We start from the raw sequence: 23281 nt of genomic DNA on the forward strand, positions 1-23281 counted from the left end.
TACTAAGTTCCCTGTGTGCACATTCTCTGCTTAAACAAATATTTAGAAGAAGCAAAACACTTAGTACTCTTCCATTTATTAAAATTTAAAAAACCCTGAATTGATACTCTCCTCCATTCTGCATGCTAACACTTTGTTGTATACTCTGACTTTTCTTGCTTGGCTATCATTATGACCAGAGGTGTAGCCCATTACCCTGTGGGGGACGGAGCTCTTTTCTGCTGGTTGGTGAGGGGCCAAGAAGAAAGGAAGCTGCAACCCAGCTTTCCTAGGCACTGCCTACCTTGCTTTCTTGTGTGTCCACTAACCCATTTTCATTGCAGTCTTAATACTGTTAGCTCAATTTATTGTTACATGTTAAGTAATGCTGAAAGCTGCCACTTTGGGAGAATTTGCTGGAGGGGTGGTGGGAGAGACCATGCCACTGCTCCTGCCTCCCTTCATCCTCTCTTTCTCCCTCCACGTTTCCATCTCAGGCACCCAGACATATCCCAATCGTGCCTTTCATGTTGGGATAGCGTCACTACCTTTGATGCCGATGTTGTCCCATCTTGGCCAATGATTTGCCCTTTCAACACCCCCCCTGACCTCCTCGAATACTTTCTACCATTCCAGCTGTTCCAGGTTGGGCCTTGCCCAGCCTTAATTTTCCCTGCCCAAGATACATAATTGTTTACCCTCCAAGATTCTCTGGTTCCTTTCTTTGGAGAATAGCTTGAAACCAAAGCCTGGCTGCTAGTTTTATGTAGCAAGTACTTAAATGATGTTTACTCTGTGCCAGGTATTGTTCTAATCTCTTTACACATATTGTCTTGTTTACTTATTGTAACAATCCTTTGACGTGGGTACTGTTATCCCCATTTAATAGATAAGGAAATGGAAGCCCAGAAAAGATACTTTACTTGTGAGGGTCACACAGCTAGTAGGTGGCCCAGCCAGAATCTGAATGCAGGAAGTGTGGCTCTGAGTCCATCTCCAGTGCTTGGGGAGGGTCCGTGCATGTGAGTGCTGTTGGCGTGGCCAGGAGCTATTGCAGCTATTGAGCTCTATCTAGGCCAGAGCTGGAAAAGTTTTGTTTTAAAGTTTGTAGGTTTATTGATTTTTTCCAAGAAATTAACATTTCATATGCTAAAGTGTCATCAATTTTAGACACACTATTCTTTTATGAACTATTAAGAAGACAAAAAGCCCACTGCAAACATAAGTGGGACACAGTGCTCATTACCCCGATTGTCCTGAGTGACTCCTGAATAGATCACACACCTCTGTGGCTTTGAAATTTCTTTCCTCTGTCACAAGGGAGGCAGTTTCTCCTGCCTTCACTTTCCCAGCTTGCCATCTGACAGCAGTCCTTTCGCCTATGTGTCATGACAGGATGTGCAAAGCTTTGTCTGCTGCTGAGTTTCTCCCCTTCTTAGGTCCCATGAGGCAGTCCATTAGAGCATTTCAGGAAAATACGGCACAAACAAATATTTGCTTTTGTCAAAATCAGCCTTATACCCCACAGCTCTGCTCGTGGGCCTTTGCGTGCGTGCGCATGACCACTCGTAAGCGCACGACGGCTTTTCGTTCCGGCGCTGAGGGGAGCGCAGCCTCCTGCCTTCTCAGTGCTGTCTCGGTTCCACAAGAGGAGGGCCGGCCGGCAGCGCACGGAAACCGGTTGAAGTGGTGGCAGTAGGAACAGTTTTAACCATAACTCAAGGGTGTGTTATGTTTTCATACCCTATGCTTATGGTCTGAGCTTTCCTCACCCACTAAGACCTTCTCTTACAGGGTGACTCCAGAAAATGCAGCCTTTCAGAAAAGCGTTGCCCAGTAATCAGGTTGAATGTGAGCGTGTCAGTGTGCACCAAACTGTGGAGTTCCCTTCCATTCCTCAGTTCTCTTCTAAAAATTGATGGACCCTTGCAAATCTGTTTTGAATAAATATTCATATATATCCTAATTCCTAAGTAGTATCTTTTTAAAAGAAATATGGAATGCTTCATGGATTTGCATGTCATCTTTGCACAGGGGCCATGCTAATCTTCTCTGTGTTGTTCCAGTTTTTTTCTTTTTTTTAAATTCTTACCTGAGGATATTTTTTTCCATTGCTTTTCAGAGAGTGGAAGGGGGGTGGGAAGAGAGAAACATCAATGTGAGAGAGACACATCAGTAGGTTGCCTCCCGCGTGCACCCCAACCAGGGCTGGGGATCGAGCCTGCAACTGAGGTGCGTGCTGTTGGCCGGAATCGAACCCCAGACCCTTCAGTCTGAGGGCTGACACTCTAACCACTGAGCAAACCGGCCAGGGCTGTGTCGTTCCAATTTCAGTGTAAGTGCTCTGAAGCGAGTACTCCTGAGTACTATTTTTGAGAGACTTCAATTCGTTAAACCCTGCACCCCTCTGCTCTCCCTCCCTGCCCCCTGCAGTGACAGCTAGATACAATGCTGGTTATACTTACCGAGTTTGGAAATCTTAAGTAAAGTTGATTGTTAGTGGCTTTTTTTCTGCCATTGGAAGGATTTGGGTGGGTAGATATCCATGATCATTTTCCATCCAGCTGGATCTAAAAGCGTGGACAGATTTCCTATCCTCGGTGAGTAAGTGACAACTGGCTCTGGGGCCTAGTTGTTACTTAACCAGCATCCATTTTATCCCTCGTTGTTATTTTCCTGCCCTTCCTTCAAATGTCACGAAAGCACTAAAATATGGAAGGTGAGATTACATCAGGGTGGAAACCTTAAAATAACATTCCCGGGTATTTCTGGGCCAGGAGTGTGCCTGTCTTCCTGTTGCTGTGTCTCTCGCCAGGCTCCCGTGCTCTCCTTTCAGAGAATTTGCCGCAGACTCACTTCCACCTCTTCACGAGCTGTTTTTATCTCGGTCTCAGCGCATTAAAGAGGCTCTCCAACTTGTTGAGGACGGGCGTCTCTTAAGAATTGAATTGTGTTTGTTACTTCAAATAGGAGGAACTGGGATCCTGGCGATGTCTGAACTGCAGTGGCCATAAACTCTGACTCCTCTCCAGTCTGTTTTCTAGTCCGTCCCTATGTCATTCAGGAGGGGTCAGCACTTACCCTTAGAGTTGCCTTGCAAAGTGAAATAGCCATGATGGGTGGGCATCATGGTTGTGTCCTCCAAAACCCACCAGTCTGCTTGCAATGTAAGTACCCCATCCAAAAGCGGTGGTCAGATATTTAGCCTAATTAGACTCCTTCAGCCTGCTTGACAGGGAGTTACTTCTTCCACAGAGGAGACAGGCCTGTATGGTGGTTATCTCTAAACTGTGGCTGGTGTTTCAGATTATAAATAGGTCCTCCTTCTGTTGTACATCACTGCTGGTTCTTTATCCACTATCCTTCTGTCATTCTAAGGAATAAAAATAATTATTACAGTCATGAGAGCCTCAACAAGTATTGAGTCCTTCCTATGTTCCAGATACTGTGTTAAGGATTGTACATATATTATCTCAATTCTCAAAGTAATTCTGTGAGTCGGGTGTTACCATGTAGATGAGAAGTGATTCTTACAAGTTACGTGACTTGTCCAAGGCCTCTGCTAACAAAGGGAAGTCAGGATGCTGATCCAGGTAAGACTGCCCCTTTGGGCAGGGTTGGGGGCACCCCATCGATGACTTTGGTCCTCACTAGGCTGTGCCAGAGAGGGCTAGGGACAAGTCCTGAGGATGTGTACTTTGTCTGGAAAACATTCTCACACATAGTGCCAGAGTGTTTCTGCTGTGTACATTTTTTTAAAATCCTAAACATTTAAAAAAGAATTTTATATTTGGTTATTCAGCCCTCTGAATTGGTTAGAGAGAAACCGTTTGAAGTGAACAAACCATGGTACGCTTACATTATTTCTCACTCATTTTCTATTCTATTCTCCTGTTTTATTTACCCTTAAAAGCTTGTGTCAGAATTAGCAGCTTATAGAATTTCACCTCCTTGCCGTCTTTGGGAACCAGAACCTCCTTATGCTTGTCCCTCCATCTTCAAGGGTGAGTGATATTTAGGAGCCCCAGGGATGTCTGGGGCAGAGGCTCTGCTTCTTCAGAGCCAGCTGCCAGGGACTTGCTTCCACTGCACCTTGCAGCAGGTTACTACAGCAGTCCCCCCTTATCCACAAGGGAGATCTTCCAAGACCCCAGGTGGATGCCTGAAACCATGGATAGAACCGAACCCTATATATGCTATATGTTTCTTCCTATACATACCTATGATAAAGTTTAATTTGTAAATTAGGCACAGTAAGAGATTAACACCAATGACTATAATAAAATAGAACAATTATAACACTGTAATAAAAGTTATGTGAATGCGGCCAGTTATTTCAGGGGATCCCTTGCCGAAGTGTTCATGTAGGCTCAGTGCTTTCTGGCTCGTCACATTGCCGTCAGTCAGGACAGGTTTTCTGTTCATGTCTTCATTCACAGATTTAATGCCTTTTCCATCTTAACTAAGCACTTATTATGCACTGTGGCCGTAACTTTTCCAGTTTGAGGGGAGGCCCCAAAACTAGCACTAATTTCTTTTTTCTTCTTCACAATTTCACAGATAGAAGGTTCATTCCTGCCCGTAGATCTTAGCAGCCTCAGCATATAATTTCTCTAGTTTATTAAGCTGAGAACTTTCATCTCTTCACTGAAAGGAAGCACATTATGGCTTCTCTTTGGCATATCTGAATTGGCAGCATCACTACTCTTATGCTTTGGGGTCATTATTAAGTAAAACATTGGTTATTTGAGCACAAGCACTGCAATACCGAGACAGTCAATTTGATAACACAGGGGGGGCGGTGTCTACAGTGTGGATACGCTGGACAAAGAGATGAGTCACGCCCTGGGCAGGTGGAGCTGGACAGGGAGGGATTTCATCACACTACTCAGAATGGCGGGCAATTTAAAACTTACGAATTGTTTATTTCTGGAATTTTCCATTTAATATTTTTGGACCACAGTTGACCTCAGGTAACTGAAACCAGAAAAAGTAAAATTTCGGATAAGGTGGGACTGCTATAGTCATTAATTGGATAACGTGCACAGGAAAGGTTTCCTTTACCTGTGGGGAATGTTAAGGATGTGTCTACTTAGAGAACAGCTCTGCCCTTTTCATTCACCTTGATAGCCTTAGGGTTAACTGTATGCACACTACTATGGCTGCACTTTTTTTGAGGCAACTTCTGTAAAATGTATATAATTTTAGAGCAAGTACCGCTGGCCATTCCCGTCAGCACAAAAACATCGTTTTACCAAACAGGCCTCTGTTGTCTAGGGCACAGACTGTCGTGGTTTCTTTGGCTTGCTTCAGATTTTATGAAACTAGTTCGTATGAAACTAAACAGTGAGTTTCAGTATTAGTGATCCTCAGTCTTTTCCCCTAATTCAAGTAACTTAAAAACAGAAATATGAGAACTAATTGGACTTGGGTGCCGATGGTTGTCATTCTTTCATTAGAAGTGTACACTCACCTCCTAATTGTTTTGAAAGGTGGCTTTGGAGACTAGGCTGGTGCCATTGGTGACCTAAGTACCGTTGAATACTAGTGTTCATTGTGCCACAGAGAGCCCTCCACTGCCATTAGAAGCACCAGATTGCAGGGCTGGGATCTCTCCTGTGTTCTGTTCTGAGCACACTCCCTGTTGCAAACATAGATCAGGTTATATGGAAAGAGAGGTGATGACCCTGGCATCTTGTAGCCTCCAAGTGCTCTGTGTTCTATAGGTGTGGGATTTTCACTAGCCCCGAGAAAACCAAGGAGTGTGAGTGGGGGAGAAAAAAATAATTTTTCCATCTTTCTGAGTTTTTCTGGCTGAACTAATCAAATCAACATGAGACAGATTAAAAGGAGAAATGTCCAAATTTATTGCATATGTACATAAGAAGGTTCCATTGGGAGCAAGACAGGTTGGGCAGTCTTTTAGGACATAGAGCTAAGGAGAAGGGGGCTTATCCTTTGGGACTTGAAAGAGCAGGAAGGCTATTCACAGGAAGATAGAAAAGCAAATGTTTGGTAAAATAGTGTTTGCTGGGCCGTCTTTAACCATGGGACACAGAGAGCACTTGGATCAAAGGGGCCTTGGTAGGCTCCTCCCTGTCTCTCACCTAGTTCATGCTAAACTATAGTTATCTATGATAATAGCTCTCTTCCTGGAGCAGGCCCTCTGAATTCTTTTAGGCACTTAGGGGGAAGGTCAAAGGTTTTTCCTCACTCTTTTCATTTCTTAACAGTAACTAACTTAAAATAATCAGTATCCCAAAGAGGCATATTTTGGGGTGGCCAACTCTGCTCCCCTCACATGTCTGGGTTTAGGTTGTGGTGGTGAGGGGAAAAGGTCACAGAGTTTGCTGGAGAGGATGAGCTCTGAGACGTGCCTTGGAAATGATGTCCCAGCACATGGAGATAGAAGTGTGTGGGAGCATCGAGAAGTTTTGTCTTCCATCTCTGGAAACAGAATTGGCGAGGTGAGTGTAATAATGCTTGGAAACCAGAGAGACCCGAGTTTACATCCCACCTGCACTGCCTTCCCTGGCCTCACTTTCCCCTTCATAAAATTGAAAACTGTGTGAGGATTAGATGAGATGATGTAAGGACAGTGGCCGGCCACATGGGTTGTGCTCAGAAGACACCAGCTGCTTCCCCCACCTCCATGCTTTCCCATGCATCTTCCCTCCCTTCCCCAGGCAAGGAAATCAGGTATTCAGAGAAGTGCAATGGCTCACCTGAGTGGCGAAACTGGGGCTACTCATGGATCTTTCTAGTCCTGCTCCCTCTGCCTCCTGAGAAGGCTGTGCATGCTTCACAGACGTACAGCCTGGGCAGGCCGGGGTGCGAGGCTGGTTGAGTTTTCAAAGTCGGGTCTGGTTGTGTGGTTTCACATGCAGATAAAGGCAGGTGATTTGTCTCAGCAAAGCTGGCCTGTTCCTATGGCCCTCTATGGTTAGTGGTACAGATACCCCTATAAAAATTCCTTTAATATGTACTTGGATGTTTAAAAATATAATCAAAAGGCATCCTTTCTAAAGAGATGTGGTGCCCTGGACGGTATGGCTCAGTTGGTTAGGTATCATCCTGTGCACCAAAAGGTTGCCAGTTTGATTCCCCATCAGAACACATGCCCAGGTTGCATGCTCGATCCCCTGTATGGGGCGTGTAGAAGGCAACTGATCAGTGTTTCACTCTCCTATCACATCAATGTTTCTCTCTCTCTCCCTCCCCCTTCCTCTCTCTAAAAGCAATAATGAATGAATGAATGAATGAATGAATGAATGAATGAATGAATAGAGGTGTGTGCCTCTGAGGCTTGTCTGTCAACATCTTGTAAATGAACCATTTTCCCATCAATTTACATTCTAGTATCAGTTTTGTTGGGGTTTTTTTTTTGATCTTCAGTTCTCAGAGGCACCGGTTTACCTTTTTGTTTCCTTCCCCAGGCTCTCTGTCAGGTAGTCAATAAGCTATAAACAACTACATAGGTACACCCAGGAGTTTCAAGGGAAAGAATAAAAAAGTATTTTGTAATATCATGATCCTATAATTTATATGTTTAACAATATGTTATACTTTGTGCCCTAATTTCTAACTTAAGGAACAAAATATTACTGTTGATATTGTTATCGTTCCCAGCTCCCCGAACTGATGCTTTGGTTACAGTTTAACCCTAATCGTGATCAACATGCTCTGAACAGTCACTGAAAATCAAGACATGTGCAGAGCCTCCTCATGGTCTTAAAACCAGTTGAAGGCTGTTGGTCTTTCCTGTTAATAACAGGAAGGCTGACTTTCCTGTTATTTTTTCTTCAGAAAGGAGTAAAGGTATATCACAAATTTGAATGTGTATACATTAAGAGAGCCACATACTAGAGATGATTAATTTTGAAGTTTGCATTAGTGACCCAAGCATTCAATAATATATTTCAGGAAGTTGTTTCGAGAAATACGGGTTGATCATGACCAGATAAGTTTTTTACCTCTAAGTGGCTGCCTTTTGAAGCTTTCCTATAAGTCCGCCTGTTTTCTAAATTTGGAAAAATCTGTGTATTTGAGCCTTGAAAAAGACAGTCTCTTAGCAACATGAAAGGACATAGAGGAACAAATTAAGTAAGAAGTGTGCGATGATCTGCGTATATTCTCACTGTTTTGAAAACCACCCTGAAGGTGGGTGTTGTTAAAGCTGTTTATAACATTAGATAAATTTTAAAAGCAACAAACACAAGAGTGGTGTGTTTTTCCTGCTCTGTGCCTTTTTATTCTGTCTCCCAATGCTCTACGTTTTTGCCTGCTTGGGGGACATACGTGGGAATTCGTAATTCAGAATTAATTAAAAGTGTCTGCATGGAGAACTTTCTGCTCCATACTTAATTAACTTAGACAACATTGCCTTGATAAACAGAAAGATCCATTTTAAAGAGAAAACAAAGTTCTCCCTCATTTTAAACATCTGTAATTAATTAACCTCGGAAGCATTTTGCGTCTATTATAAATCTATAGGTAAAGAAATGCAGAAGTAGCTGCTGCCCCTATTTAAGGCTAATTATGTGTTGTATTTTAGTTCCTTTGCTCGTGGGGACTAGTGAGTGGGGGCAGAATGGGAAGATTTATAGTGAGACTGTTCCCTGGGCTGGGCTGGGCTGGGGAATCCAGCAGGGACCCTGGCTGCTCTGCCACATTCTTTCCGGGAAAGCAAGCCACAGGCCAGCTCAGATTGAGGGGGAGAGTGAATTCATCTCTTGATGGAGGAGCAGCATGTGTACACAGGGATGGGAGGAATTTCTGGTGTGTCCATCTTTGGAAATGAATTTTTATATATATTAAAGGAGTATTCATTTATGTCTCAGATATTATTCCATCCATATCGTATCAATATTCCATCAATATAGATGTACCCCACCCCCCACCCACCGCCATATTTTAATATCTCTGAAGCCAGGATGTGTTTACTGTGATGGCATCTTATGACCATTGGCTGGACAGCCCTGACACACTGTTGCCATCACCTGTGATTGTGCAGATCTGGACTCAGCAATTGTGTTTATGTATATTGTTGGTGATACAAATGATGAGGTTAATTGCATATGAAAGCTTTTTAAAAATATTAACTCGTGATTCAACACTGACAAAAAGTTTTTGTGTGCATTAAAAAAGGCACAGAAACAGAGCAACAGGATGTCAGTTTGATATCAGCGAAGCAAATTTTTGTTAGAGGAATGACCCCAGATTGTACCTTTTTGCAAAGAAATAACCAAGCGCTTTGTGGGACTTGAGAGGGAAGATAAGTAGCTGAAACCGTGTTATAGAGTTATGGCAAAAGTATTGCCTTCCAGATGATAAATTGTGCAACTTGAAAACAGCAGAGATTGGTAGATCCCTTCAGAGGGATGAAAGGAATTTCAAAGCATTAAGGGGCTGGTGTGTCCAATTCATAAGTTGCACAGGACTGTTGTTGAAGCGTAGAACGCCAGTTTATCAAACTGTCTGCCAGTTTAGCACGGCAGCTGCTTATTTTCGAGTGATTTGTGATTTGAGGGGAAATTGAGTTTAGACAGATTGGAAATGCTGATAAAACTCCAGCATTCCTTAAAAGGCTTTGAAATTTTTCTGTAATGTTAAAGGCGCTAAAAAGACATCAAGGTCGTGAGCACACGCTATGAAAGCAATTGTTGTTGTGATACTTTGCACAGTTGCTGATGGTTGAGAGTTGCAGCTGTAATCATCATAAACCAGAGCAATTCCCAAGAAAGAGTTCTTCTCTACAGACACTATCATGCCCGTGCACGCATGTGCGCACGTGTATGGCTCTTGTAGTCACCAAAGATATGAGTCCTGGTTATCTGAAAAGCCGTCTGTTGTGACATCTGGTAACAACAAGAAAGTGCCAGCCTCAAAACTGGCATTTGAGTGTCTGGCAGCTGGAAGACTGTCCCAGAGACCACAGAGGAGCACCAGTTGGAAAAAATGGCCATCAGCATAGTCAGAGTCAGAATAGTCAACTCGGTATGTGGACATGTGTTAGGGATATCTTAACCAGTTTATTTTCTGACATAGGCACAAGAGAGATGTTTGATAATCTAATTATATAAAGCTTTCCCAATAATTATAAAATAGTTCTGAGGGACAAGGAAGCATTCTGTAATAGTTTACTTGGCAGCATTTTTTCTTAGCGGCATGCAGACGGATGGCTCCTTTTATAGTTGATTGCATCTTCGACTCGATAAGTATGTACCGGGCACTGAGCCTAAAGTGGCTACTTTCATGGAGTTTCCAGTTTAGGGAACTGGGATGGTTTCTCCTCAAGTCCCAGCAAGCGTTTCAAAATGCATTTTTGCAGAGAGGGTGGATATGAACAAAATCACTAGGTACTTACATCGCTTTTATGGAGAAATAAGCTCCAAATTCCAGACAGCCACATCTTAAAGGCATTAGTGTTAGGCTTATTTTCTATATGTCCCCAGGTTATCTATACATCCTGAGGGTATTGTATAGAGTCCATGAGTAATTATTGGAAGATTCAAAATCAAAGTTGTGAAACTTTTAGCCATTAATGGCTCTTAACTCTCCGGGGGCTGTTAAAACTCATCCTTGTTTTCACCACACTGTCTGCAGATGATTAATGCTGTAAGCCTTTTGATTTAAAAAAACTGTTTTAGAGCAGTTTGAGGCTCACAGCATCATTGAGAGGAAGGTACAGGGATTTCCAACATACTCCCTGCAGACGCGCATAGCCCTCCCCATCGTCAGCATCCCCTACCAGAGTGGTACCTTTGTTACAGCTGATGAATGTACATTGACACAGTATTGTCACCCAAACTCCATAGTTTGCATAGGGTTCACTCTTGCTGTGTTACAGTCTATGAGTTTCGACAAATGTGTAATGACACGTGGCCACCATTATGGTGTCATACAGAATAGCTTCACTGCCTTAAAAACCCTCTGTGCTCTGCTGATTCATCCCTCTCCCCCCCCAGCCCCTGATAACCACTGACTTTTTATGTTTATTGTCAGAATGTCATATAGTTGGAATAATGCAATACGTAGCCTTTTCAGATTGACTTCTTTCAGCTAATAACATGCATTTAATGTTCATCCATGTCTTTTCATGGCTTGATGGCTCATTTCTTTTTAGCACTGAATGATGTTCCGTTGTCTGAATATACCACAGTTTATTCATTTGCTACTGAAGGGTATCTTGTTTGCTTCCAAGTTTTGACAATTATGAATAAAGCTGCTATAAGCATCCATGTACAGGTTTCTATGTGGGCATAAATTTTTAACTATACTGGGTACCAAGGATTATGACTGTTGGATTGTATGGTAAGCGTACATTCAGTTTTGTAAGAAGCCACCCCGGGGTCTTCTAAAGTGGCTGTCCCATTTTGCATTCCCACCAACAATGAGTGAGAATTCCTGTTGCTTCCCATTCTCACCAGCATGTGGTGGTGTCCGTGTTCAGGATTTTGGCCATTCTGATAGGCCATTCTCATAGTTATTTCAATCTGCATTTCCCTGATGACACATGATGTGGAGCGCCTTTTATGTGCTTATTTGCCATCTGTATATCTTCATTGGTGAGGTGAGTGTTAAAGTCCTTGGCCCACTTTTTAATCAGGTTGTTTGTTTTCTTATTATTGAGTTTTCAGAGTTCCTTGTATATTTTGGATAACAGTCCTGTATCAGATATGTCTTTAAAAAATGTTTTCTCCCAGTCTTTGGTTTGTCTCCTAGTTCTCTTGACAGTGCCTTTCGCAGAGCAGAAATTTTCAGTTTTATTGAAGTCCAGCTCATCCATTCTTTATTTCACGGATTGTGCCCAATTCAGGGTCATCCACATTTTTCTCCTGTGTTATACCTCTAGGAGTTTTATAGTTTTGCATTTTACATTTATGTCTGTGATCCATTTTGAGTTGATTTTTGTGAAGGGTGTAAGCTCTGGGTCTAGATTCATTTTTTTGCATGTGGATGTGTGGTTGTCCCAGCGCCATTTGTTGAAAAGACCAGCTTTGGTCGGTTGTTTTCCTTTGTCCCTTTGTTAAAGATCAGCTGGCTCTGTTTATGGTGTCTCTTTCTGGGCTGTCTCCTCTGCTTCATTAATCTATTTGTCTGTTCTTTTGCCAGTACCACACTGATTTATTACTGTAGCTTTGTAGTAAGTCTTGAAGTCGGATAGTATTAACCCTCCAGTTTGGTTCTTCCACTTCATAATTGCGTTGGCTATTTTGGGCCTTTTGCTTCTGTTATAAACTTGAGAATCAATTTGTCTATAATCACAAAAATAACATGCTGAGACTTTGATTTTGATTGTTTTGAATCTATAGATAAACTTCGGAAGAACTGACATCTTGACAATAATGAGTCTTCAATATTGAGAACCTTTTGATTTTGAAATTTGGAATTTTGGCTCCAGAATGGATGTATGTTGAAGCTGCATGTGGCCAAGCAACAAATTCCCGTCAACAGTTTGGGCCACGGTTTCTAAAGAGGCGCTGCTGGAGATTTTGAGTAGTTCAGTTTGAAAACCATGGGCCTAGGTCACCACAAACCCTTGTTAAAGTCCATTCAACTTCCTGAAGTTCCACAACAGTGCAGGCTCTGGAACCCCAGTGTGGGTTTCTGATACTGGCTGTAGGTATCACCTTGCATCACTTACAAGACTTTAGGCAAATAATCTCTTAGTTGTGTAATGGACTTAGCTGAGGATAAATGAAATAGCTGAGTAAATGCTTCAACAGCTGTTTGTAATTCCTGATTCTGCTTCTGTGTATATTCCATTCTGTACTCTCTCCACCTTTCTCTGGACTTCCTCCCCAACTTGCTTTTTGGAACTCCCTTTCATAACGTCGCCAGTGACCTGCCATATTGCAAAATATAGTGGTCGGCACCTGACTTCTCGCCTAGCCCCGTGGCTCAATGACTACCCCCTCCTGGAAACATTCTGTTCTTGTACTGGCTTCTCCAGGCCTAGCCTCCTGGTTTTCTCCCTTATAGCTCTGCTACTTACAAAATCTCCTTTGCTGGCCCCTCCTCTTTTGTTTGATCAACCAGGGTTTGGTTCTAGATTCTAGACTTTCTACTCCATTGTCTCTAAATACCCCCGAACTTGACTCTTCCTCTTGCCTTGGTCACCAAGGACAGAGTTCTCAGTTTCCAACGCCTCTGTTCCCTTCCCCTTAAACCCCGATCCTCCGTCAGCATAAATTTCAGTAAATGGCTCCACCCTCCAACCTGATGGTCAGGTCACATACTCGGGCACTGTGCTCCGTGTGCCTTCCCTCCCTGCCCACCCCCCACCATCAGCACATTCTTTTGGCTCTACTTCTAAAATATATCCCGTAATCATTCCCTTCTCCCCACCTTCACTGTGCTCCACATCCCTCTTCTGGACTCCTAACCGCTTCCTAGCTGGCTCCCTGCGTCCACTCTAGTTGCTGCCCTTTCTTCATACAGCTCCCAGAGTGAGCTTTAACCACGCTAAGTAGGTTGTGCGCTCTTGCTTCCAGGCCTCCTGTGCTGTCGCCTCTGACCACCTCAGAGACTCACAGGCTCCAGTCACAGTGGCCTCCTTTCTGTTCTCTGACCACACTGACCTTGCCTGCAGCTCAGGCCTCTGCAGTTCCATCTACTCAGCCTGGGCACTGCCCTCACCTTCACCTGGCAGGTGCCCCCTTGTCTTGCAGGTCAGTTCACATGTCCTCTTCGTGACTTCCCATGACCACCGTGTACGATTACTACAGCTCTCCCCTACCCCCAGTGCCATCACATCTCTCCATGCATTGTCTTCGCTGCACATACCAATATTTGAAATCACCTTGTTCATTTGTTGACTTACTGTCTGTTTTCTCATAAATACAATGAGCACTATGACAGCAGGGTCCTTGTTTGTCTCATTCAGTGCAATCATCTCAGTACCTAGGACAGCCTAGGGCTTAGTAGGTGCTCAATAAATATTTGTTGAATTAATAAACAATGAAATAAGGCTCCTAGCACAGTGCCTGGCACATTAGGAAAGGCTTAGTAAGCCCTGGCTGTTATCATCTTGAACTTTAAATCTTGGTTGTCTGTCTGTCCCTCTAGCCTGGTTAGCTTCTGAAGAGTGGCAAGGACCACACTTTAGATCCCTTTGTATTCCCGAGTCTAGTACAGTGATTGGTACGTGGTAGGTGTTTAATGAAGATTTGTTGAATGAGCGAACTTTTGGAAGCTGCCCTTTTGTTATTTGGAAACAGTCTGCACAGCTTCATAATGACCACTTCACTTACCATGTGCCTCCTTGTTTATTTTCTGCCTTCATCTTATTTGGCCTGCCTGGAAGTTTGTTCTGTTCCTCATGTCTGCTGAGTGAGACACATGGCACCTCCCTCTTTGTCCGTATACAGCCACTTCCCTGAGCCCCCTCTCTTAGGCCAGTTCAGTGTCTCACTCCCTGCCTCCCCTGCAGAGGCATCTCCCTTTTTTCTGGCTCAGCTAGCCACTATTGGGTAGTCAGATTGGTTTTCCTGTCTTTCTGCTCCAGTCTACTAATGGGTTGACCTTCCGCTTTCTAAATGCCGGTGTGATCCCGCAAATCAAAACCAGCAGCACACACCCCGTTTCAGCAGCTTCTGGCCTTCCTGATCTTCCTTTGCTTCTTGGTCTCCATAAGTGGAGTTTGTGAAATATAGAAAATCTCAAATATTCTGTATGGTGCAAGTATTTAAAAACATTTCTGTGATGCAATATTTGTGATGAAATATTTCTCTCACCCTAATTTGTCACTTCTGATGAAGTATTGTGGGGCTGAACTCTTAGAAGTTTTATGAATTGGTTGTTTTTTCTTGTTTGTTTGATTGACAGTTCTAATAACATCTTGTAGCCAGCAAGTTTAGAAAATGAGGTTTTATGTCTTGATGGGTATCATTGTGAGAGGGGGTGTGGACAATGCGTTTGTCCACAGAGTGACTATATGCGTTTAGTGATGATAATTGTTCCATTTATGTTGTTTATTGTTTAAAAAATACAGTATTTTTCTAGCCCTATAACTTTACTCAGACTATTCAGTTATGTGAAATTGTATGTGTCCAAAATATACAAGATAACTTGAATTATTAACACATTGCCCTTTGGTAACTATGTTAACTACAGAGGTATTATTTCCAGTGGAGAGATTTGGCACTGAGAAGTTATATATAGAGAGATGTTGCAGGTGTACATGTGTATAATGTGATACTTGCTGGATAAATATAGTAATCGTGATAGAATATCAGGAGCTATATGAGATAGGAAGGTCCAAAGACAATGGTGGTGAAACATAAAAGAAACTATGCTAAAAAGAGTTCATTAATGAGAAACTTTTGAAGTTGAAATAAATATTGACTATAGATGTCCACTAGACTTTTGTTTTGTTTTATTTTGTCATTCCTCACCCAAGGACATTTTTTCCATTGCTTTTCAGAGTGAGTAGAAGGGACAGATGGAGGGAGGGAGAGAGAGTGAGAGAGAAAGGGAAACATCAATGTGAGAGAGACACACCGACTGGTTGCCACCCTCACGTGCCCCCACCAGGGGCAGGGAGCAAACCTGCATCCCAGGTACGTGCCCTTGACTGGGAATCGAACCCATAACCCTTTGATGCACGGGCCAACGCTCTCACCACTGAGCAACACCGGCCAGGGCTACAGCAGACTTTTACGTAGCCATTTTGTGAGGGTTATCTTAAATTCAGGACGATTCACCTTTATTTGAAGATAAAGAAGTGTGTGACGTGATGCTCTGTAGTTCTTATCTCAGTGATTTGATTTGGGATGGGGCTCTAGAGAAGTTGTATAGCCCTGGCATAGCTCTTTCCCTTTTGGTAAATTCAACAGAATAACATAGGCCAGAGAACAGAATGTTACAGATTCGCAAATTGTTGTGTTATTTCGAAGCGAATGATTTTTATGCCATGTTTTCAAGTTTTTCCTTTTGAGGTACAGAATAATTGCAAAAGTACTTCAGAGTTTTTCTGTTTCCCCTATTGTAAACACCTTACATAATCATAATACAGTTACCAAAACTAAGAAATTAACACTTGCACCTGTGGTAGGCAGAATTGCAAGGTGACCTCAAGATTCCTGCCCCCTGGTATGCATGCCCCGCCCGCATCATCATCCCCTTCCCTTGAGCGTAGGCGGGACTTGTGAATTGGACCGGATACCATGCTGTGATTATGGCACATTACACGGCAGAAGGGATTTTGTAGGTGTGACTGTAGTCCCTAATCAATTAACTTGGAGTATTCAAAAGGGATATTATCCCAGGTTGACCTGACCTAATCAGATGAGCCCAAAGGAGACTTTAGCAGCAGCAGCAGAAACACTCTCTCGCTCGCTTAGAAGAAAGCCACAGCCCTGTTGTAAACTGCCTGTGGAGGGAGCTATGTGGCTAGGACTTCAAGGTGACCTCTGGGAGCTAAAACCAACAGCCAGCAAGAAAACAGGGACTTCAGTCCTATAGCTGCAAGGAACTGAGTTCTGCCAACAGTGAGCTGGAAAGAGGACCCTGATCTCCAAAGGAGAACCACAGTGCAATCAACATCTTGATTTTAACCTTGTGAGATCCAGCTATACTGTGCCTGGACTTCTGACCTACAGAAACTCAGAGATAATAAATCTCTGTTGTTTAAAAAAATTTTTAAAGTGTGTTGCTTTGTGATAATTTATGACGTAGCGATAGAAAACAAATACAGTGCCATACTATTAATTAAAGTATAGGCTTTGTTTGGATTTCACCAGTTTTGTGCTTATATACTTTTTCTGTTTTAGGATGTAACCCAAACATGTGATTCTTTAATGCTCTCATTCCTAACAAGTCAAGATGAAGTTACTCCTGATGTTTCATGATAAGCAACCAACTTGTGCAAATCAGGTGTCTTTAAGGATTTTATCTTACTGACTGGGGGGAGGGGGTGTAATCTCAACATCTGAGTTCAAGTTTTGTCACATTAACATTGAATGTGGCATGATTTGCTCCAGGACTTGATGTCCTTTTGGTCAGTTAGGTCCCATCTCTGTCAAAGCGTGTGTCATGCTCCAGGTGTCATGCGGGTGCAGAGCTGCAACAGGATGCTGAGAGTTTAAGAAATAGGCCTTAGGCTCTGTTTTAACTGCACAGGATCCAGCAGTCTGAGAAGAATGCAATTATGTGAACAAATGCCTCCTGCTGGCTCTGATTCCTGGACTTTGAATTGTTGGTTTGGGGCCTGGCAAGATATTTATAAATGCTCAGATGGCTGTATGATCATGATAGTGACCCTATACCCAGTGCATTCACTTCACCAGTGATAGAGTGAAGACTGTTAGGTTAGAGGTGCTTGAGGGGCTGTGGTTGCCATGAGTGGAATCTAGGCCTTGTTCCTAGTATATTGTTGTTCTTGCTGTCAGCAGGCAGTCTTTTCAAACATGGTTTATTGTCTTGCTCATGTCAGGGATCAAGGGTGGATTTGGGTACTGTTTCGGTGGAATTTATCCAAGAAGTGCCCAAATCATGCCGTGCCAGTCCCCATGTCCCACTGGGAGGCTCTTGGAGGCTCTCCACCATGGGAATCCGAATTCCACTTGATTAGAAGCTTCAAAGGCATCCAGGGTCCTAACACTGAGTCAGAAAAAAGGCCATTGGCTCCCGTTTAAATGTCAGGACCCACCCAGACATTTAGTATTAGATGTGACTGGAGAGAGATGACAGAGCTCCCAAACGGGGCCTGTGACCAATTGCCCACCCAGCCATATGGACCCAGAGGTAAGAATGGGATGGAGGTAGAACTGGCTCATCTGGGAGTCATACATGCCTGCTTCATAGCCCAGTGATGCCATGGCTGGTAATGGTGGCTTGTCATTGTCACATGTTCAATGGGAACTGTTAGGAGGGTCTCCTCCCTTGCTTGTCTGGAGGGGAGCTGGAATGGAGGTAGGCAGAAATGAGCCTGATGGACAAAGAGGGTTGGTACTACAACTTCGTTTCTTCTACAGTACTAAGTTTAGGTAGGTGATGGGATATAAAAGCAGTTCCTGACCTCAAGAAGTATAGATTTTAGTGAAGGTCACTCATAGAAATCAATATACGTACATTCTCTCTGAGGAGTAAAGTGAAGAATTCCACAGAAGAGCTATTTAGGTTCATTTTCAGAGGATAAATAGGCATTTGCAAACAGACGGAGCTGGAGATTTGTGGGGTGGGCAGGAGGGTGAGCATGCCAAGCAGTAGAAGCCTCATGTGCAAAGGCATTGAGGTATGAAATTACTTTGTGTGTACGTGTGAGAGAGAGTTTAAGAAATTGTTCAGTATTTCTGAATACTTTTAAAACAGAAATGACATCAGACTTGCATTTCTAAAATCAAGTATTTTGTTCTATTATAAAAATATCAGAAAGCCTAGAAAACTACAGGGAAGAAATAATTACCCGAGATTTGAGGTTGCCCTTCTTGTGGCCTCCCATAGTGCCTGCAGTGCCTGGGGCAAAGCCTCCATTGCTCCTCCCAGTTTTGGCATCTGTTAGAACTCTCACCACACACGACATTGCACTATGACTGAATCTAGATTGTAGTGCTCTCCTACAGTGGCAAGAACCAGGACTGCCCAGTTTACTTTAAAATCTAGCAGGGTGCCTAGTAGTTGCACAATTGTTGAATGAAATGAAGAGTTTCAAACACTGAGGTAATTGCTGTAAATAGCTTTCCTCATTTTTTATATGCATGGACTTATTTTAATTTTATTTATTGGTATTGAATTTTCTAATATTTGATTAGTTTTCTTTGTTTTTGAGAAATGTCTGTATTATTTGTCATGTTTGTTTGCATTTTTTAGACCAATAACCCTGGTCATCTAGAATTTTGCTATGAAACATAGCAGCCATTGGACACATGTGGCTATTTAAATTTAATTGTAAAGTAACTACAATTAAAATACCAGTTCCTCAGTGATAACTAGCTATAATCCAAGGGCTCAATGGCTACAGGTGGTTAGTGGCTAATATATCAGAGAGTGCCAGTCTGGAACTTTTCCATCATCTGAGAAGTTTCTATTGGGCAGAGCTGACCTAGAGGTAGGGGACCAGTCAGGTGGTATTTGCATTATGTGAAGCATGAGATGACATCTTGAACTAGGCAGTGACACTGTTCATGGAGAGACGGGATTGAATCAGAGACCTGTTTAGGGGAGAGAATCGACTTGATTTGGGCTGAGGTGAGGCAGAGGGAAGGGGTGGGTCAGGTTGATGCCAAGGTTCAACCAGAGAAGAGGAACAAGTACGTGGGGGGGGGTGTGTGTGTGTGGGGGTGTGTGTGTGTGTGTGTGTGTGTGTGTGTGTGTGTGTATATTAGAGGATTTTATTACAAGAATTGGCTTATGCAGGTGAGGTGCTTCCTCCCCAGTGCTGCGGACTATCATGTATCCAGCTCATAAATCTGGGTTCAGGGTCTGGGCGGAAGACACGGATGGGTGGGACCTCACCATATGCATGACAGTTGGAACCAAGTGCTACACTGGTCATCTATGGACAGCAGGAAGAGGGCCTGGAACAGGGAATGTCTGCATCTAAGGAGCTGAGGAAGGAAGTGGAGCCAAAACAGAGGCTGAGCTAGAAATGTCCCAAGGTGGAGCTGAGCGAGGACCAGTGAGAGGCAGAGTGGTGGTATCGTGTGCAGAGGGGGCAATGTGCTCTTCCCCACCTGGGTGGAGGAGCAGCCCCGGCTGACTCTCCAGCTGATACCGGATCAGAGGAGGGGATGGAATTGAGAGCTCTGACCCGAGCAATCCACATGCATCATCACATAGTCAGTATGTGCCCTCACCTGCACTAGGTGCCTTTTCTCTGCTGCCCCCACGCTGGTACTACAGACTCAAATGTCAGGGGGCTCTGGCATGGAGGACAAGCCCCTAATCTAAACATGGGGCTTGGGGAAGGCTTCACAGAAGAAATAACAAAAGTTAAGATCTCCAAGATGGGTATGAATTTGCCAAGTGAAAGAGAACCTAATATCCTGCCTCCTCAATAGTCTCAGTCAGGCTTGATCTTTGCAAAATTTTTCTAAAATTTAAAAAATTTTTTTTTTTTTACCTCTTTACAGCAGCTTTTCACAGTGTATTCTGCTCTCCCCTGGGAAGATGTCTGTTTAATACTAAAGTGCGCCGAAGTTATATCACAGGTGTATTTTATATATGTAATTATCTGTGTGCCTGTGTAAAATTGTCCCACTTAAATCACCTTTTTTCTCTACTTTTGTCTAGGGGCATTCTTAAATTAGAGTAAAATTTATTCTATTCTTCAAAGTCCATTTTCAAAGTTGATAGGCTTTGAAAGTAAGGACCTTCAGTAATAGAAGCTTTACAGTCCTGTGGACATTTGCTTCTAGCAGAGACACTTTAGAGCAGAAGGCTAACCCAGGTTCCCACCCCTGGCTGCCTGTCACAGTCCCTGGAGGCGTAATCCAGAAATGCCCAGGAGGGGACCCTATTCCCCAGAGTCCAGTTTCACTGGTCTGTGGAGGAGCCTGGCCATCAATACCATTTTTAAGCATCATAGAAAATTCTGGTGTGCAGCCAGGGTTCTGAACCCTGGTTTAATCATAGCATTTGTATCTATTTTAGGCAAAGGGCGGGAAGACCCCCTGCAGTCTCCTGATGAGGATAGGGAAGGAAAACAGCTTCCTCATAAGTGGTGACTCATTGGGGCAGCCCATTCTCCTGACTTCCCCCGCCAAGGGGGCGGGAAGCTGGTGCAGGTGGACGAGGCGAAGGCTATCTAATGGAAATCCACTGGCACATAAACGGTTGGCTTCCAACAGAACTGAGCCCAATTGCTGCCACAGGTGATAGGAATAAGAGAGAAGATGCTTGTCTCAAATACCTTTAAAATAATGGTTTTCAGTTTCTCTGTTTTGTTTTAAACAGCAGAACCATTTATTTTCAAACAAACTTTTCTTGAAACTCTAACCTTCACCCTCCAGCCACCACCCTCCCCTGAGACCCTTCTTTGGAACACTAGGGTTCCTCAAAACGCAGTTTAAAAACCAAAGCGTCAAGTGTCAGAGCTACTTCTGTCTTGAGCGGAAGTAAAAATAGCATCAAATTGAAACCAGCTGCTTCACAACAGCACTCAGACCGTGGCCTATTATTTCCTCCTGAGGTTTTTCATCCAGCGGATGCCCGGGTATCTTTCCATCTCGGCAGCATTCGACACCCCCTGATGGGCTGGAGAACGGTTTTCTCCTCTCAGCATGGGTAACATTTTTAAACAGGAAATAGGTACTGAAAACTAAATAAAATTTCGTTTTAGGCACCAAAATTGAGTGCGTCAGATTTACTCCTTCCTTTCTTATTTAAAATACTTGAGCTGGCATCCCTGCAAAGACAAAATAATAGTAATCACTCTCCGGTCTCTACTGGGAGCTCCATGTCTAGCAGAGTGAGCCTCTGTTAGCCGTTCTGTGTGGTTTCACTCTGCAAGTGTGGGTGAATCATTTCTTCCCCCAGGTGGTTGCACCAGGTGCCGGCGCAGAGTGCTTTCAGATCGCAGGTAGTCTGGATTCTGAGACAGGACCTCCGAATGGCCTCAGGCAACCTCCTGAAGACTCCCTTACTTCATCTCAAATGAGATAATCATAGATATCTCGTGGGTAGTTGGAGAAATTAGAGGAGACTGTTCATGTAAAGTATTTAGTGGAGGGCCTGGTGCATGGTAAGCTCAGTTGATATCAGTTACTATTATTATTTGGTACCTTAGAATAAAATGCTTTCCATCCTCAAGGAGTTTGTTCTAATCTAGGGGGAGCTGAGCATTTGGAAGTTATTTGTTCATGCAGTAAATATGTGTTGCTAGCCTGCTCTGTTCCAAGTTCTGGGCGAGGGGCTGGACATGCTGCCACAGGATGAGACAGACACCAGGAGCTCTGCCAGAGGGGCCTTGGTTCTGTTGGAACGGACACCTGGGGAGAACAGAAGCAGGTGGGATGCGGTGGCATGGGGGAGATGGCTTGTGAGCTGGGCCACTCAGTGGGTTGGGAGGAAAGGGGCAGGGAAGGCATTCACACTGTTAGGCAGGACAGGACCAGAGGTGGTGGTGGGGTGTCAGGGTTCATGAAAGGAAAATCTACAAACAGATCAGCAGTGAGGGATGAGGCTGGAGAGTCGCTCAGGCAGTGATGGAAGCCAGTGCTGAGTGTTGGCCACTCCGGGGCCGAGGGGCAGCCATTCTCTGTGAAAGTGCTTCTTGCCTCACTACTGTTACCTCCTGGTCTGTGTTCAGTAACCAGGAAGCCCAGTGCATCTGCGGACACAACTGCCACAAAACATCTCGTAATAGCAGGCTGCTCACACCGTATGTAAGTCCTGGGAGGAAGACCCTGCCAAGATTTAAAAATCTTTGGTCAGGCGTACACCTCCAGAACGGTTGTCTCAGACTGAGCATAGACTGTATTTCTAGTCAGAGCAAAATATACGTAGTCTAAGTCAGGGAACACCATACGTCCGTTTCTGAGATAAGAGACTGCAAGAAATAAACTTTGAGACAGCATGTTTGTAGGAGTGGAAAGAACTTAAACTTTTACTCAAGATAGGCGTACAGTTGACCCAAGCTCATCTTGATACTGTGCTAAGGGAAGCCATGGCATGTGAGTGTGTGCTTAAAAAAAAAACAGGATATGGCAGTTACATCATTGGGCTTGCTGCCTGCGGGCAGCTGGGCACAACTTCGGAACTAGTCATTGAACTTACGTAACAGAATGCCATGTTTGCAGGGGACTCTTACTGGTATCCAAATCTAACCAGTCTTTTCTACATTATTCGAGTGGCACCCAGCTCCCACTTGAACCCTCATACAATGGTGAACTCAGACTTTGCAGCCACCCCATTTCACTTTGGACAACTGGCTTCTGGTCTTATGTCTGGTTCCACCTTTTGGAGACATGCAGGTGAGGTCCTGAGCACAGACAGTGTGTCATTCCAGGACAGCTCCTGCCTGCTTGCGTTTTCGTTTTCCTGAGTTGAACATCCTTGTGGAACATGGTTTTAAGTCTTTTCACCATCTTAATTACTTGCCTCCATACATTCATTTTCCCCCACTCCTTTTTATGGGTGGATGTTTTAGCTGAGGCTGCTATAACAAAAATATCAAACTGGATGACTTAAACAATACAAAAAATTTTTTCTCACAATTTGGGAGGCTGGGAAGTCCAAGGTCAAGGCCCGAGCAGATTCCATGTCAGGTGAAGATCCTACTTCCTCATTCACAGACAGCAATCTGTCCTTTTGCTCTGTCCTTCTATGGAGGTAGGAGCAAGGGAGCTCTTGGAGAACT

General features: G+C 43.7%; 1 protein-coding gene and 1 pseudogene across 1 annotated transcript in view; one reads left to right on the forward strand and one right to left on the reverse strand.

The window, feature by feature from the left end:
- Window positions 1-23281, forward strand: part of PPM1H (protein phosphatase, Mg2+/Mn2+ dependent 1H) — a 234592-nt gene that overhangs the window by 28860 nt on the left and 182451 nt on the right. The window lies entirely within an intron of this gene.
- LOC148093822 (U6 spliceosomal RNA) lies at window positions 1969-2064 on the reverse strand (annotated as a pseudogene).

The sequence above is a fragment of the Miniopterus natalensis genome, chromosome 2, assembly GCF_054644295.1.
Source record: "Miniopterus natalensis isolate mMinNat1 chromosome 2, mMinNat1.hap1, whole genome shotgun sequence".
NCBI lineage: Eukaryota > Metazoa > Chordata > Mammalia > Chiroptera > Miniopteridae > Miniopterus > Miniopterus natalensis.